A 13,856-nucleotide genomic window follows, 5' to 3' on the forward strand; every position below is an offset into this window, starting at 1 on the left:
ATCCAGCAAGCAACTGGTACTCCAGGGTGGCATCTTCCTGATCAGGAGACGAGAGTAGAGCCAAACCCAGAGCAGTCAGGTGTACACCAGGCAGGAAACTTCACAAAACATGTCAAGGTGTCTCTCACTTGGTGGCCGAACCAAACAGTGAGACTTCCAGTCAACACTCACGATCCTTAACATGGTCAGGCACTCAAGCCCATCTTCCGAGGTCCCACTCCACACAGATCCTCCAAACTTATGAAGAGGAGGCTGACATAGAATATGGAGGGGTCCAGGGGACCACAAAGGCAAACCGTCGGGCCGTTTTGTATATAGAGCACACCAAGACACAACATCACATACCTTCCTGAACGTCTCATGTTACCGAAGGTTGTCAACCACTGCCTCAACTCACATTTAAGTACACCCTGACCCTCGTCACACTTTTGGCTCTGACTCGACTCCTTCACAGTCAGATGGCTGGTAGAGAGTACTCAGGCTCGCCGAGAGTTCACCACTGCAAAAACAACAAGGTCAGCACATGACAAACACTATGTACAAAGTACGCACCATGCATCTACATGAAACATCTAGAGAGAGCATCAGCAACCACATTCTCTGAGCCTTTTATATATTTAACTTTCAAATTAAAAGGCTGTAGGAACAAAGCCCATTTTAAGAGTCTGATTTTAGTCACTATACACAGGAACAGGATGAAGAGATCCTGAGACATGTACAAATGCTGAATAGCCAGCCCCAAAATGAAAATTTTCTTTCCTGTGGTAAAATGTTGACATTTAAATTTAGAAGGTTGCTCATTAATAGTAACAGTTCTGCAACCTCTCGCAGTGCAACAACAAACACCAAAGACATCTCTTTGCACCCAGGTTGGATACATCAAGTTTACACAAACACCATCACGTTCCATCTCACACACAAATTTTAAACACACAATGAACACAATTTGCATTACACACATTAAAATGGTACTGGAACACAGACCATGGAAATCACATCTTCCATGTTTTAGCTTATTTAAAATGTTTGCATCTTTTAGTGCATAAGTATCAATCTTTCTAATTCTGTAAACCTTAGTTGTTAAACGTACTCTGTGGTAGTCAGTGTTTATGCCCAGGGTGCCATCTAATTTGGGAACCATGAAGCATGGGAATGCCCACTGACTCTCACTAAGCACTACAAACTGGTGTTGGAAGAATTTCACTTCTTCCTCCATCTCCAATTTTTCATACAGATTTTTCCCACACAAAAATTGTTGAATTGGCTCAGTTTCCTTAACAATTTCCTCATGGAGTTTCAATTTTTCCCCATTACTGACATCCCAAACTTTTATAAAGTTCCAAGGTGGCTGAGCCAACTCTCCAACATTTTTCTCATTAAAACCAAGCATGCATTTCCCAAAATCTTTTACACACATGTTATTTCTTAAATACACTTTTGGTATTTCATACAGATTATTGTTTTGCAGCCCTTTACATTCCATTAAAACATTGGTCTCTCTGAATTTTTGACATAACTTCAAACCTTTTGACCGGTTACTGTGTACATTATACTCATTCTTTTTCTGCTCAGGGGTGTGGGTTTTATATCTAACCCCTGGGAACTTCCCCCACAACATGTTCAGCTCACAGCAACTTGCCATACAGATTTTCACATGAATTGGCTCCAGTATCAGCACTTCCCCTCCAGCCTCCAGAGTATTATGGTTCACATTATGGTCCCACATCATCATCCTGGTCTGGTTGATGGGCACGTTCACTGGTACCATCCACCTCATACGAGCCAAACAGTATCTGAAACTGAGAAAAAGCTCCGAGGGGGGAGCATCACCATCCTCCCCAAGCCAATAGCTCAGAAATTCCAGAGTGCTTCCCCACTCAGCAAATACAAAGAAAGGGATCCTCTCATCCCAGTTGTTAGTATTGTCTATACCATAGGCTTGCATCATTGTCTTGAGGGCTTGATGTAATTTCTCTATTTCCCCTTGAGATGGAGGGTGATAGGCCATTGCAAAGTTAGGCTCTACTTTTAATTCCTTCAAAACATTTCTAAAAGACTTTGAGGTAAAGTTAGGCCCCTGGTCTTTTTGCACTGCTTGTGGAAAACCAACATGAAAAAAGAACTTCATCAAAGCCCTTAAGACTACATGAGCTGTTATCTTATGCAGAGGGACTGCTTCCAGGTACCTGGTAGTGGAGCAAATATTTGTGAGTAAATAATCATTTCCCAGTTTGGTCCTTGGGAATGGACCAAGTACATCTACTACCAGCTTGCTGAAGGGTTCACCTGGTGCTGAAATAGAATGAAGGGGAACAGGTTTAATACTTCGACTAGGTTTCCCTATAAACTGAGAGACATGATAGGTCTCAATATACTCTCTGACAGTCTCCCACAGCTGAGACCAGAAGAAATGCCTGGAAACCTTGTTTTAGACATCACCCATCTAAGCTAAGGGAGGCTCAAAACCCCTTGTTCTCCTTCCATCGATACTGCAAACAGAGGTGAATTCTTTGTAAGAGTATACCTTCCCTGAAATAGAAGCATTTATTTAAACTGTAAAGATTCCTCCTCAGTCAACAGCTCTGATCACTTAAGTTGTCATGCACAGCAGCAATTAACTGCATCATAGTAGGCCCAATCTCCCTCACACTACTTCCTTGATCTCTGCACTGATTAGGCTCAACTCGGGTTGTGGTATCCTTTTCTTTAGTTGATTGCAGTTCAACCTCAGAAAATAGAGTTTCCAAACCTAAGTCCTCACCATCCTCATGAGAAATATAAGGATTACCCTTGGTATCCTGGTCACGAGACATACTTCTTGTGATGGCACCAACAGGGAAAAGGTCTGGCAGGGTCTCCCTAGCCTTCTTCTCCCAAACTTTGGGGCCTGGTTGCCCCCATACTAGTGGTTCTTCACTGTCTAACAAGCCCATCACATTATTCCCTAATAAGAGGTCGACCCCTTCGAAGGGAATTTCATCTGAGATACCTACAGGGAGATAGCCAACTTGGTATGTAGATTCTACCCATAATTTGTGTACCGGTGTCCTTATGGTTGAACCCGCAATACCCTTCAACAATATATCTACCCCAGTATAGGTATCCTTAGACACTGGTAGCACTCCAGCACGTAGCAAAGAGTAGGTGCTACATCCATCTCTCAAGGACAATATGTTCTCAACTCTGCCTACATTCTTTTGCAAACCAACTGTGGACCTACTAGAAAATATACACATCCTGGGGTCTAGATCCAAAGGTTCCTCCTCACCTTGCCTTGAAGACCTAATGCAGGCAACTGGATGTATCTCTGCAGTTAGAGTCCTCTGGGGTGGTTCCTCCCTTTCCTGATCTCGCCGCCTTGACCAGCAAAACTTTTGTGTGTGTCCAGTTTTGTTACAGTAATAACAGATAAAACTCTTAAAGGTATTTTTACCATTTGGTGTAGGACTGGTACTGTTTACTCGAGGATCTGAAACATCTGATTGTCTAAGTAAACTTTGAACTCCAGCTGACTTACCTTTTCCTTCTATTTTAGAGGGCACCTCAGCCTTCATTTGTCCCTGAAAATTCTTGTCCCACTTACCTTTATGACCATAGGACTTGGAATAAGGTTTAGAATGAGTGGGGAAATTTTCAGGAGCATGACTGTTTTTACTTACCAATTCCCTGCGAGCCAAGAATCGGTCACCTAGATCCAGTGCTTCTGAAAGATTATCTGGGTTTTTGTCCTCCAAATATTCTCTGAGGTCAACAGGGATTGTATTGTACAATTCCTCATGAACCATTAGATCTACTAATTTGTTATAGTCTTTATTAACTCCTTTAGAACAAACCCATTTCTTAAAAAGGAACAGTTTCTCATTCCCAAACTCAGTTAAGGTCTGCCCATCCTGAAATTTTTGATTCCTGAACTTTTGTCTATATTTCTCAGGTATCATTTGGTATGCAAGCAATACTTCCTCTTTAATCTTATCATAATCAGAAAAATCTTGCCCCTCCAGAGTCTCTACTCTTTGGAATCCTTTACCTACAAGTTGTGTGCGAACTAGGGTAGCCCACTTCTGTTTGGGCCATCCTTGCTCCAAAGCAGTCTTCTCAAAAAAAGAAAAATACCTATCTGGGTCACTCTCTGTAAACTTAGGGACAAAATTTGCAGCTTTAGTTATGTTAAAGTACTGCTCAGGCTCTTGTTCTGAACCTCCTAACCTTTGACGTTCTTTCTCCTTAGCTTTCATTAATTTCATTTCAGCCTCTAGTACAGCTAATTTCAGTCTCATTCTCTCCATTTCCATATCACCTGGAGTAGGTGATTCCTCATCTTCACTATTAACAGGCATGTTTACTGATGAATTATTACCTTCTTCCCTGAAGCCTAAAAAATCTGAAGACTCATCTTCTGACATAGTTTTATCTTTAAACACTTGCTTCCCTCTTACAGTATCAGTGGACAAAGTTTTCCCACAGGCACATAAAATAACACAAATTGAATGTAAACTATGCACATAGCACTTACCATAACCACAACAAAAATGTGTTACTCCCTTTCCCCCACCTTAGGAGAAAAACAACCTGTAAACTAATATATGAAAACAACACTTCCACTGACACCACCTTGGTAAATCTTCTACCAGAAACATGCAACTGTTATTACCCCCATACCAGCACATATAGTTCAAAGAATGTTTTGAGTTATTTTAGCAGTCAAATAACTCTCCCGGTCAAGCTCCCATGTTACGTTGGTTTCCCTTATTTCTTGGATGGTAAGGTTCTCACTACATGTTCTAGTGTGGGGTAGCTTTTACTTAATGGCCTTATTTGTCTAGGGGTAATACTTACATCATGGCTGATCATCTTGAGTGTCTCTGATACCCTTTCACCAGCCCTCTTCACAGGTTATGTAAACTACTACTATAAAAATATAACTGTATTCTCAATAGATATGTACAGAATATACAATCACAGCCTCCATTTTCAAAACAAAATCTACACACTCCATGCCTGTGCTCCACATGGTGTGTTGCAACAACTCTTGTCCTTCACTCTTCCTGACATAACTCTGGGCTAACCAGTGTTTTGACACACTTTAGTCACCCTGGGTATGGTGGCCAAAACTTAAATTATAAAAACTCACCCCTGGAGCACACATGATGCCCCAAAAGATAGGAGAAGGACCCAGAGATCCTGCCAGGTTGAAGGTCAGCCACAGAGAGAGAGAGTCAGTGAGAGGGAGAGAGAGAGAGAGAGAGAGAGGCTAAGCTCCTCCCACCAAAAAAGACTGTTGCCAAGCACAATTCTCCAGTTACCACAATTCTACCACACCTTAATTTTACTTTTACAAAAAGAAATGAACATTAAAATGGTATAAAATACCGACAGGTGTGTCCTACCTAACAAAAAGAAATACAACTTTATAAACTACTTATTTAAATTGTGTGTTTATGTGTCTATAGTATAACCTATTATATTGAGAAAAATAGGTTTGACCCAGCTGCCTCTCAGTCATAAGGTTGATCAGTCCTTCTGACATTTAGAGCAAAGTCCCCATCAATTCAATATAATTAGCCCCATAACATACATAATGTAAATTATTACTATATTGTGCTTTTAGATATGAGTAACTGTTACTTATAAATACATGTTGGGTCCTATATGCCCCATAACAGCAGTGCACCACCAGCAGTGTTGAGTGACTGCACCATCAGACATAAACATAAATAATAAATAACAGGAGTCCTCAGGTTATTCTTGAATTCTCTATATCCTTGGTTAGGTCTCATTTAGATTACGCTGCACAGTTTTGGTCACTGTATTACACAATGGATATAAATGCTCTGGAAAATGTACGAAGGAGGAAAACAAAGTTGATCCCATGTATCAGAAATCTTTCCTATGAGGATAGACTGAGGGCCCTGAATCTGCACTCTCTAGAAAGGCATAGAATTAGAGGGGATATGATTGAGGTGTATAAATGGAAAAACAGGAATAAATAAAGGGGATGTAAATAGTGTGCTAAAAATATTTAGCGTAGACGGGACTTGCAGCAATGGTTTTAAGTTGGAAAAATTCAGATTCAGGAAGGATATAGGAAAGCATTGGTTTGGCAATAGAGCTGTAGATGAGTGGAATAAACTCCTCATAGAAGCTAAAATGTTGTGTAGTTTTAAAAATAGTTTAGATAAATACATGAGTGGGTGTGGGTGGGTGTGTGTTGGACTTGACGAGCTACTAGATCAGATGTCGTGCTCCTTCCTTAACCCTTTCAGGGTCCAAGGCCCAAATCTGGAGTCACGCACCAGTGTCCAAGAATTTTCAAAAAAAAAAAATTGTTATTTTTTCTTATGAAATCGTAGAGAATCTTTTTGTGAAGGTAATGAAACAAAAAGTACGAAATTTGGTGGAAAATTGACGAAATTATGCTCTCGCGAATTTTGATGTGTCAGCGATATTTACGAATCGGCGATTTTGCCGACTTTGACTCCCATTTTAGGCCAATTACATTATTCCAATCAACCAAATTCTTAGCTATTTCACTAGTATTACTTCTATTCTATCGATTGAGCACAAGAAATCGCCAAGTCAACTGTTTCAACTACAAAATAAAGTGATCGGAAATTGTTAATTTGGCCAATTTAACACAAAGTTCAAAATATTCCAGTTTCAAAATAGGGTCCAGAATGAACAATGTAGGCATTCCTGGCACTAAACTAACATTTCCTCTGTTCATTAGTTATGTTTTGAGGCTTTACAAATAAATTCCATTTTGATTTTTTATTCACATAATGAATTTTTATTCACATCAAAAAATAGAAGATTTACTGTTATGCAATACTGTAATAATTGTATAAATATCATCACCATATTTGTGAATGTATATTAGACCCACCAGCTGACATGTATTAGACGTGTGAGGTCGTTTGTTTACTCTTGAATATCGGCAAAAATTTAACATTTCTGCTACTTTGAGCTGAGTTTCAAGCCATTTCCAGTGCTAAAACCAATCAAAATCATCTCTATTTCTGTAATATGTCTTCCATTCTATCAAATGAGACCAAGAAATCGCAAATACAACTATAAAAAACATACGAAAAAACACTGCAAAGTTGCTGTTTTAATCGAAAAATCATGATTTCAATTTTTTTCTCTCATTATACACAGTGTGCTGCAGGATCTGTTTTATGTGGTGCACACATACCACATAGATGTATTCTCTCATATCTAGGCCCAAATGTACCACTCACAGTTTATCAGAGTGAGCGGAGCTCATGGCGTAGATCTACGGTTTGGACCCTGAACGTAAAGCCGTAAATCTACGGGACGGACCCTGAAAGGGTTAAATGAATGTGACCTGACTTGACTAGGTTGGGGCATTGGCCTGGGCTAGTGGGGGACTTGGACCTTCCTGACATGGGCCAGTAGGCCTGTTGCAGTGTTCCTTCTTTCTTATGTCCTTACGTTATCAGCAGTGTAGAGTGGCTGCACCATCATCAGTGTTGAGTGACTGCACCATCAGCAGTGTAGAGTGACTGCACCATCAGAAATGTAGAGTGACTGCACCATCAGAAGTGTAGAGTGACTGCACCATCAGCAGTGTAGAGTGACTGCACCATCAGCAGTGTAGAGTGACTGCACCATCAGTAGTGTTGAGTGACTGCACCATCAGTAGTGTAGAGTGACTGCACCATCAGCAATGTTGAGTGACTGCATCATCAGCAGTGTAGAGTGACTGCACCATCAGCAGTGTAAAGTGACTGCACCATCAGCAATGAAAATAAATGGTATAAAATAGACACAATGGAAACATAAACACATATGCAGTTTAATGTGATCCTTTATTGTCAATAAAGGATCACATTAAACTGCATATGTGTTTATGTTTCCACCATCAGCAATGTTGAATGGCTGCTCCATCATCAGTGTTGAGTGACTGCACCATCAGCAGTGTAGAGTGGCTGCACCATCAGAAGTGTAGAGTGACTGCACCATCAGAAGTGTAGAGTGACTGCACCATCGGCAGTGTAGAGTGACTGCACCATCAGCAGTGTAGAATGACTGCACCATTGGCAGTGTAGAGTGACTGCACCATCAGCAATGTTGAATGACTGCACCATCATCAGTGTTGAGTGACTGCACCATCAGCAGTGTAAAGTGACTGCACCATCAGCAGTGTAGAGTGACTGCACCATCAGCAGTGTTGAGTGACTGCACCATCAGCAGTGTAGAGTGACTGCACCATTAGTAATGTTGAATGACTGCACCATTAGCAGTGTAGAGTGACTGCACCATCAGCAATGTTGAGTGACTGCATCATCAGCAGTGTAGAGTGACTGTGCCATCAGCAGTGTAGAGTGACTGCACCATCAGCAGTGTAGAGTGACCGCACCATCAGCAGTGTAGAGTGACTGCACCATCAGCAGTGTAAAGTGACTGCACCATCAGCAATGTTGAATGACTGCACCATCAGCAATGTAGAGTGACTGCACCATCAGCAGTGTAGAGTGACTGCACTACCAGCAGTGTAGAGTGACTGCACCATCAGCAATGTAGAGTGACTGCACCATCAGCAGTGTAGAGTGACTGCACCATCAGCAGTGTAGAGTGACTGCACCATCAGCAATACTGAGTGACTGCACCATCAGCAGTGTACAGTGATTGCACCATCAACGGTATAGAGTGACTGCACCATCTCTATCATATGCCTTTTCTAAATCCATAAATGCAATAAAACTTCCCTACCTTTATCTAAATATTGTTCACATATATGCTTCAATGTAAACACTTGATCTACACATCCCCTACCCACTCTAAAACCTCCTTGCTCATCTGCAATCCTACATTCTGTCTTACCTCTAATTCTTTCAATTATAACCCTACCGTACACTTTTCCTGGTATACTCAGTAAACTTACTCCTCTATAATTTTTACAATTTCTTTTGTCCCCTTCCCTTTATATAAAGGGACTATACATGTTCTCCACCAATCCCTAGGTACCTTCCCCTCTTTCATACATTTATTAAACAAAAATACCAACCACTCCAACACTATATCCCCCCCCCCCTTACTTTTAACATTTCTGTCGTGATCCCGTCATTTCCAGCTGCTTTACCCCCTTTCATTCTACGTAATGCCACACGCACCTCCCCCACACTCACATCCTGTTCTTCACTCCTAAAAGATGGTATACCTTGCTGGCCAGTGCATGAAATTACCGCTTCCCTTTCTTCGTCGACATTTAAAAGTTCCTCAAAATATTCTCGCCATCTACCCAATACCTCCATCTCCCCATCTACTAACTCCCCTACTCTGTTTTTAACTGACAAATCCATTCGTTCCCTAGGTTTTCTTAACTTGTTTAACTCCAAGATTTTTTCTTATTTTCATGAAAATTTCTTGACAGTGCTTCTCCCATTCTCATCTGCTCTCCTCTTGCACTCTCTCGCCACTCTCTTCACTTTTCTTTTACTTTCCATATACTCTACTCTTCTTATAACACTTCTGCTTTCTTAAAACCTCTCATAAGCTAACTTTTTCTCTTTTATCACACCCTTTACTTCATCATTCCACCAATCACTCCTCTTTCCTCCTGCCCCCACCCTCCTATAACCACAAACTTCTGCCCCACATTCTAATTCTGCATTTTTAAAACTATTCCAACCTTCTTCAACCCCCCCACTACTCATCTTTGCACTAGCCCACCTTTCTGCCAATAGTTGCTTATATCCCACCCGAACTTCCTCCTCCCTTAATTTATACACTTTCACCTCCCTCTTGTTGCAATTTTCCTCTTTTTCCATCTACCTCTTACTCTAACTGTAGCTACAACTATATAATGATCCAATATATCAATTGCCCCTCTATAAACGTGTACATCCTGGAGCCTACCCATCAACCTTTTATCCACCAATACATAATCTAACAAACTACTTTCATTACGTGCTATATCATACCTTGTATATTTATTTATCCTCTTCTTCATAAAATATGTATTACTTATTACCAAACCTCTTTATACACATAGCTCAATTAAAGGCTTCCCATTTTCATTTACCCCTGGCACCCCAAATTTACCTACTACCTCCACAACATTTTTGCCCAATTTAGCATTGAAATCCCCAACCACAAGTACTCTCACACTTGGTTCAAAACTCCCCATGCATTCACTCAACATTTCCAAAAATCTCTCTCTCTCCTCTACACTTACACATAGTGTAAATTACCTAAGATAACCTAAAAAATCTGAAATGCTATACTGTGCTTGTAGTTATAATGCATAAGAATACCTGTTGGATCACAGTGGCTCTCTCTGAGACAGAGAGAGAGAGACAAGCAGAGAGACAGAAAGAGACAGATAATCAGAGACAGAGATAGGAACTTATCAAATGTCACCCCTTATCTCTGTACCCTCGCTGGTGCCCATCAAATGTCATCCCTTATCTCATCTTATCTCTGCACCCTCGCTGGCACCCATCAAATGTCATCCCCTATCTTATCACTGCCCTCCCAGATGCTTGTCACTGACACTTGTCTTACACATTGCTTCAAGGGAACTTCTTCCTTCTTCCTCCTCCTCCTTCCTTCTTCTTCTATATTCCCATGTATCCAAAACATTGCTGGGACCTACAAATACTTTGTATCAGTCAATCAATTAAGTTTATTCTCTATAAAGATTACAATGTGGGGTTTACAGATTTTGGATATTGTGTGGTTTACATGTCATAAAATACTATAGAGGGGGCCACTGTGACACCTAGCATGGCTAGGCATTTCGGGCAGACTTAAGAGTAATTCTCAACTCTAAATTATTACAGATTATGGAGTAACTTGGTATTAAGGCTAAGTGACTACATTATAGTTTGTGAATTTAGCAGTGTGAATGCTTTTCTTTTGGTACAATGCATAGTTTCTATATTGGAGTATCACAGGCAAACTTATGACTAGTTAGGATTCATTATTTCAAGATTAAGATTCGTATTTCTGTGTTTATAGTCAAATGGGTGAGTGAGTGAAAGTGTGAACCACCAGGTGGTTTTCATGTAGTTAGTTGACGGGGTGTATCAGGGAGATAAGATGTTTTCTAATGGTAGATTTGAAAGTGATGAATGTGTCTGCAGTTCTAGAGTTTTCTGGTAGGGTGTTCCAGATTTTAGGCCCTTTGACATACTGTACATTGAACTTTTGTAAAGGTTTAGTTGGACATGGGGAATGTCATAGAGATGTTTGTGTGGTCCTGTCACAACTATCAAGAAAGCATTTTAGGCCAAGGTTAATATTGGAATTTAAGGTCCTCTAGATGTAGATTGCACAGTAGTAAGTGTGGATGTTCAGAACAGGGAGTAAGTTTAGATCTATGAAGAGTGGGGGGATGTGTTACCTCCTTGGATGGGATTTAGTGATTATTCTTACTGCGGCTTTTTGTTGGGTTATTATTGGCTTTAGGTGTGTTGCCACAGTTGATCCCCAAGCACAGATAGCATAGGTGAGGTATGGATAAATGAGTGAATGGTATAGTGTGAGAAGGGCAGTTTGCGGCATGTGGTATCGTATCTTGGAGAGGATCCCAACCGTTTTGGATACTTTTTTTGTTATGTGTTGGATATGGGTGCTGAAATTCAGGTTGTTGTCGAGGTATAGGCCTAGGAATTTGAAATCATTATGTCTGGCAATTAGAGTGTTAAATAACAAAAAAAGGCACAATACCGTGACTGGAATGATACACAAATAACCCACACATAGAAGAGAGGAGCTTAAGACAACGTTTTGGTCTGACTTGGACCATTTACAAAGTCACACTAACCAGAAGTGGAGCAGGACGGCTATATATAGGCAGGAAGAGGTAGTGGTGGTAGTAGTGGTAGTAGTAGTGGTAGTAGTAGTGGTAGTAGTAGTGGTGGTAGTAGTGGTTGTAGTAGTGGTGGTAGTAGTGGTGGTGGTAGTGGTGGTAGTAGTGGTGGTAGTAGTGGTAGTAGTGGTAGTGGCAGTAGTAGTGGTAGTAGTAGTAGTAGTAGTAGTAGTGGGGAACTAAGGAAGAGGAGCCAATCAAATATAAAGAAAGAGGAGCACTGCAAGGGAGCTAGGTGCCCACAGAGGGAGAGCAAGTGCTCAGAGGTGGGGGGAAGGAGAAGTGATGAAATAAATAATAAAGGAACAGAAACATGCGACAGAAGAAAGACAAAAAAAAAAGAAAGGGGAAGAGGGAGAAGAAGAAAAAATGAGGAATCAGGTTAAGTCACGGGTGTTCTGAAGTTTGGAGCGTTTTACAATGTACAGTAGTGGGAGAGGAAGGCATCTACAGAGACGAAGCCAGGACTAAGATTCAGACAAGGAAAGTTGTGTATTAGAGAGGATTCAACAAGACGGCGACTGTTAAAGTTGGAAGTAGGGAAGACAGTTTTAGCAGAAGACCAGTCTATAGGATGGCTGTGATCTCTGACGTGACAGAAAAGAGCATTGTTAGTGTCGTCAAGCCTAACACTATTTTTGTGCTCCCTAAGTCTGTCAGAAAGAGATCGGCCAGTTTCTCCAAAGTATTGAAGAGGACAGGAGGAGCAAGAAATAGAGTAGACACCAGGAACATCTGTAGAGGGAGGAGAGGTATGAACGAGATTAGTGCGAAGAGTGTTAGTCTGGCGGAAAGTAAGCTTGATGTCTAAGGGACGGAGAGAATTGTTGAGATTAGAAAGACCGGAAATGTAGGGAAGGTTACACAAATAACCCGCACATAAAAGAGAGAAGCTTGCGACGATGTTTCGGTCCGACTTGGACCTTTGACAAAGTCACACTAACCAGAAGTGGAGCAGGACGGCTATATATAGGCAGGAAGAGGTGGTGGTAGTAGTAGTATTAGTAGTACAAGAATGGTATATAATACCGACAAGATGAAATTAAGACACATGTGCAACACCCGGGCATCACTATCGTAGACGTTTCGCCATCCAGCCAGCCACTGGATGGTGAAGCGTCCACAACAAAGACAACCAGATGCCGCACATGTGCCTTAATTTCATCAGTAGTTGTAGTAGTAGTAGTAGTAGAAGAGGTAGTGGTAGTGATAGAAGTGGGAAATAAGGAGGACGAGCCAGTCAAAAACAAAGGAAGGGGAGCACTGCAAGAGAGCTAGGTGCCCACTGACGGAGATCAAGCGCACAGAGGTGCGTGAAAGGGGAAGTGGGAAATAAATGAAGAAGGAACAGAAACACGAGACAGAAGAGAGAAAGACAACCCAGAGGAGAAAAGGAAGGAGGAAAGGGGAAGAGGGAGAAGAAGAAAAAGAAAAAGAAAAAAGAAAAAATGAGGAGTCAGGTTAAGTCACAGGTGTTCTGAAGTTTGGAGCATTTTACAATGTAGTGGGAGAGGAAGGCATCTACAGAGACGAAGCCAGGGCTAAGGTTCATACAGGGAAAGTTGTGTATTAGAGAGGATTCAACTAGACGGCGACTGTTCGAGTTGGAAGTAGGGAAGACAGTTTTAGCAGAAGACCAATCAGTAGGATGGCTATGATCTCTGACGTGACAGAAAAGAGCATTGTTAGTGTCGGCAAGCCGAACACTATTTTTGTGCTCCTTAAGTCTGTCAGAAAGAGATCGACCAGTTTCTCTGAAGTATTGAAGAGGACAGGAGGAGCAAGAAATAGAGTAGACACCAGGAACATCTGTAGAGGGAGGAGAGGTATGAACGAGATTAGTGCGAAGAGTGTTAGTCTGGCGGAAGGTAAGCTTGATGTCTAAGGGACGGAGAGAATTGTTGAGATTAGAAAGACCGGAAATGTAGGGAAGGCAGAGGATAGAAGAGTTCCCAGGAATAGAGAGTTTGGGAGAGAAGAAATTGTGTTTAGCACGTGAGAGGGCAGAGTCTATGAAATG

At 41.3% G+C, this 13,856-nt stretch overlaps 1 protein-coding gene across 6 annotated transcripts in view; it reads left to right on the top strand.

Moving 5' to 3' along the window:
• LOC128706562 (dynamin-binding protein) overlaps nucleotides 1–13,856 on the top strand; it is a 188,703-nt gene that overhangs the window by 107,654 nt on the left and 67,193 nt on the right. The gene's annotated exons all lie outside the window — the stretch shown is intronic.

This window comes from Cherax quadricarinatus, chromosome 3, assembly GCF_038502225.1.
Source record: "Cherax quadricarinatus isolate ZL_2023a chromosome 3, ASM3850222v1, whole genome shotgun sequence".
NCBI lineage: Eukaryota > Metazoa > Arthropoda > Malacostraca > Decapoda > Parastacidae > Cherax > Cherax quadricarinatus.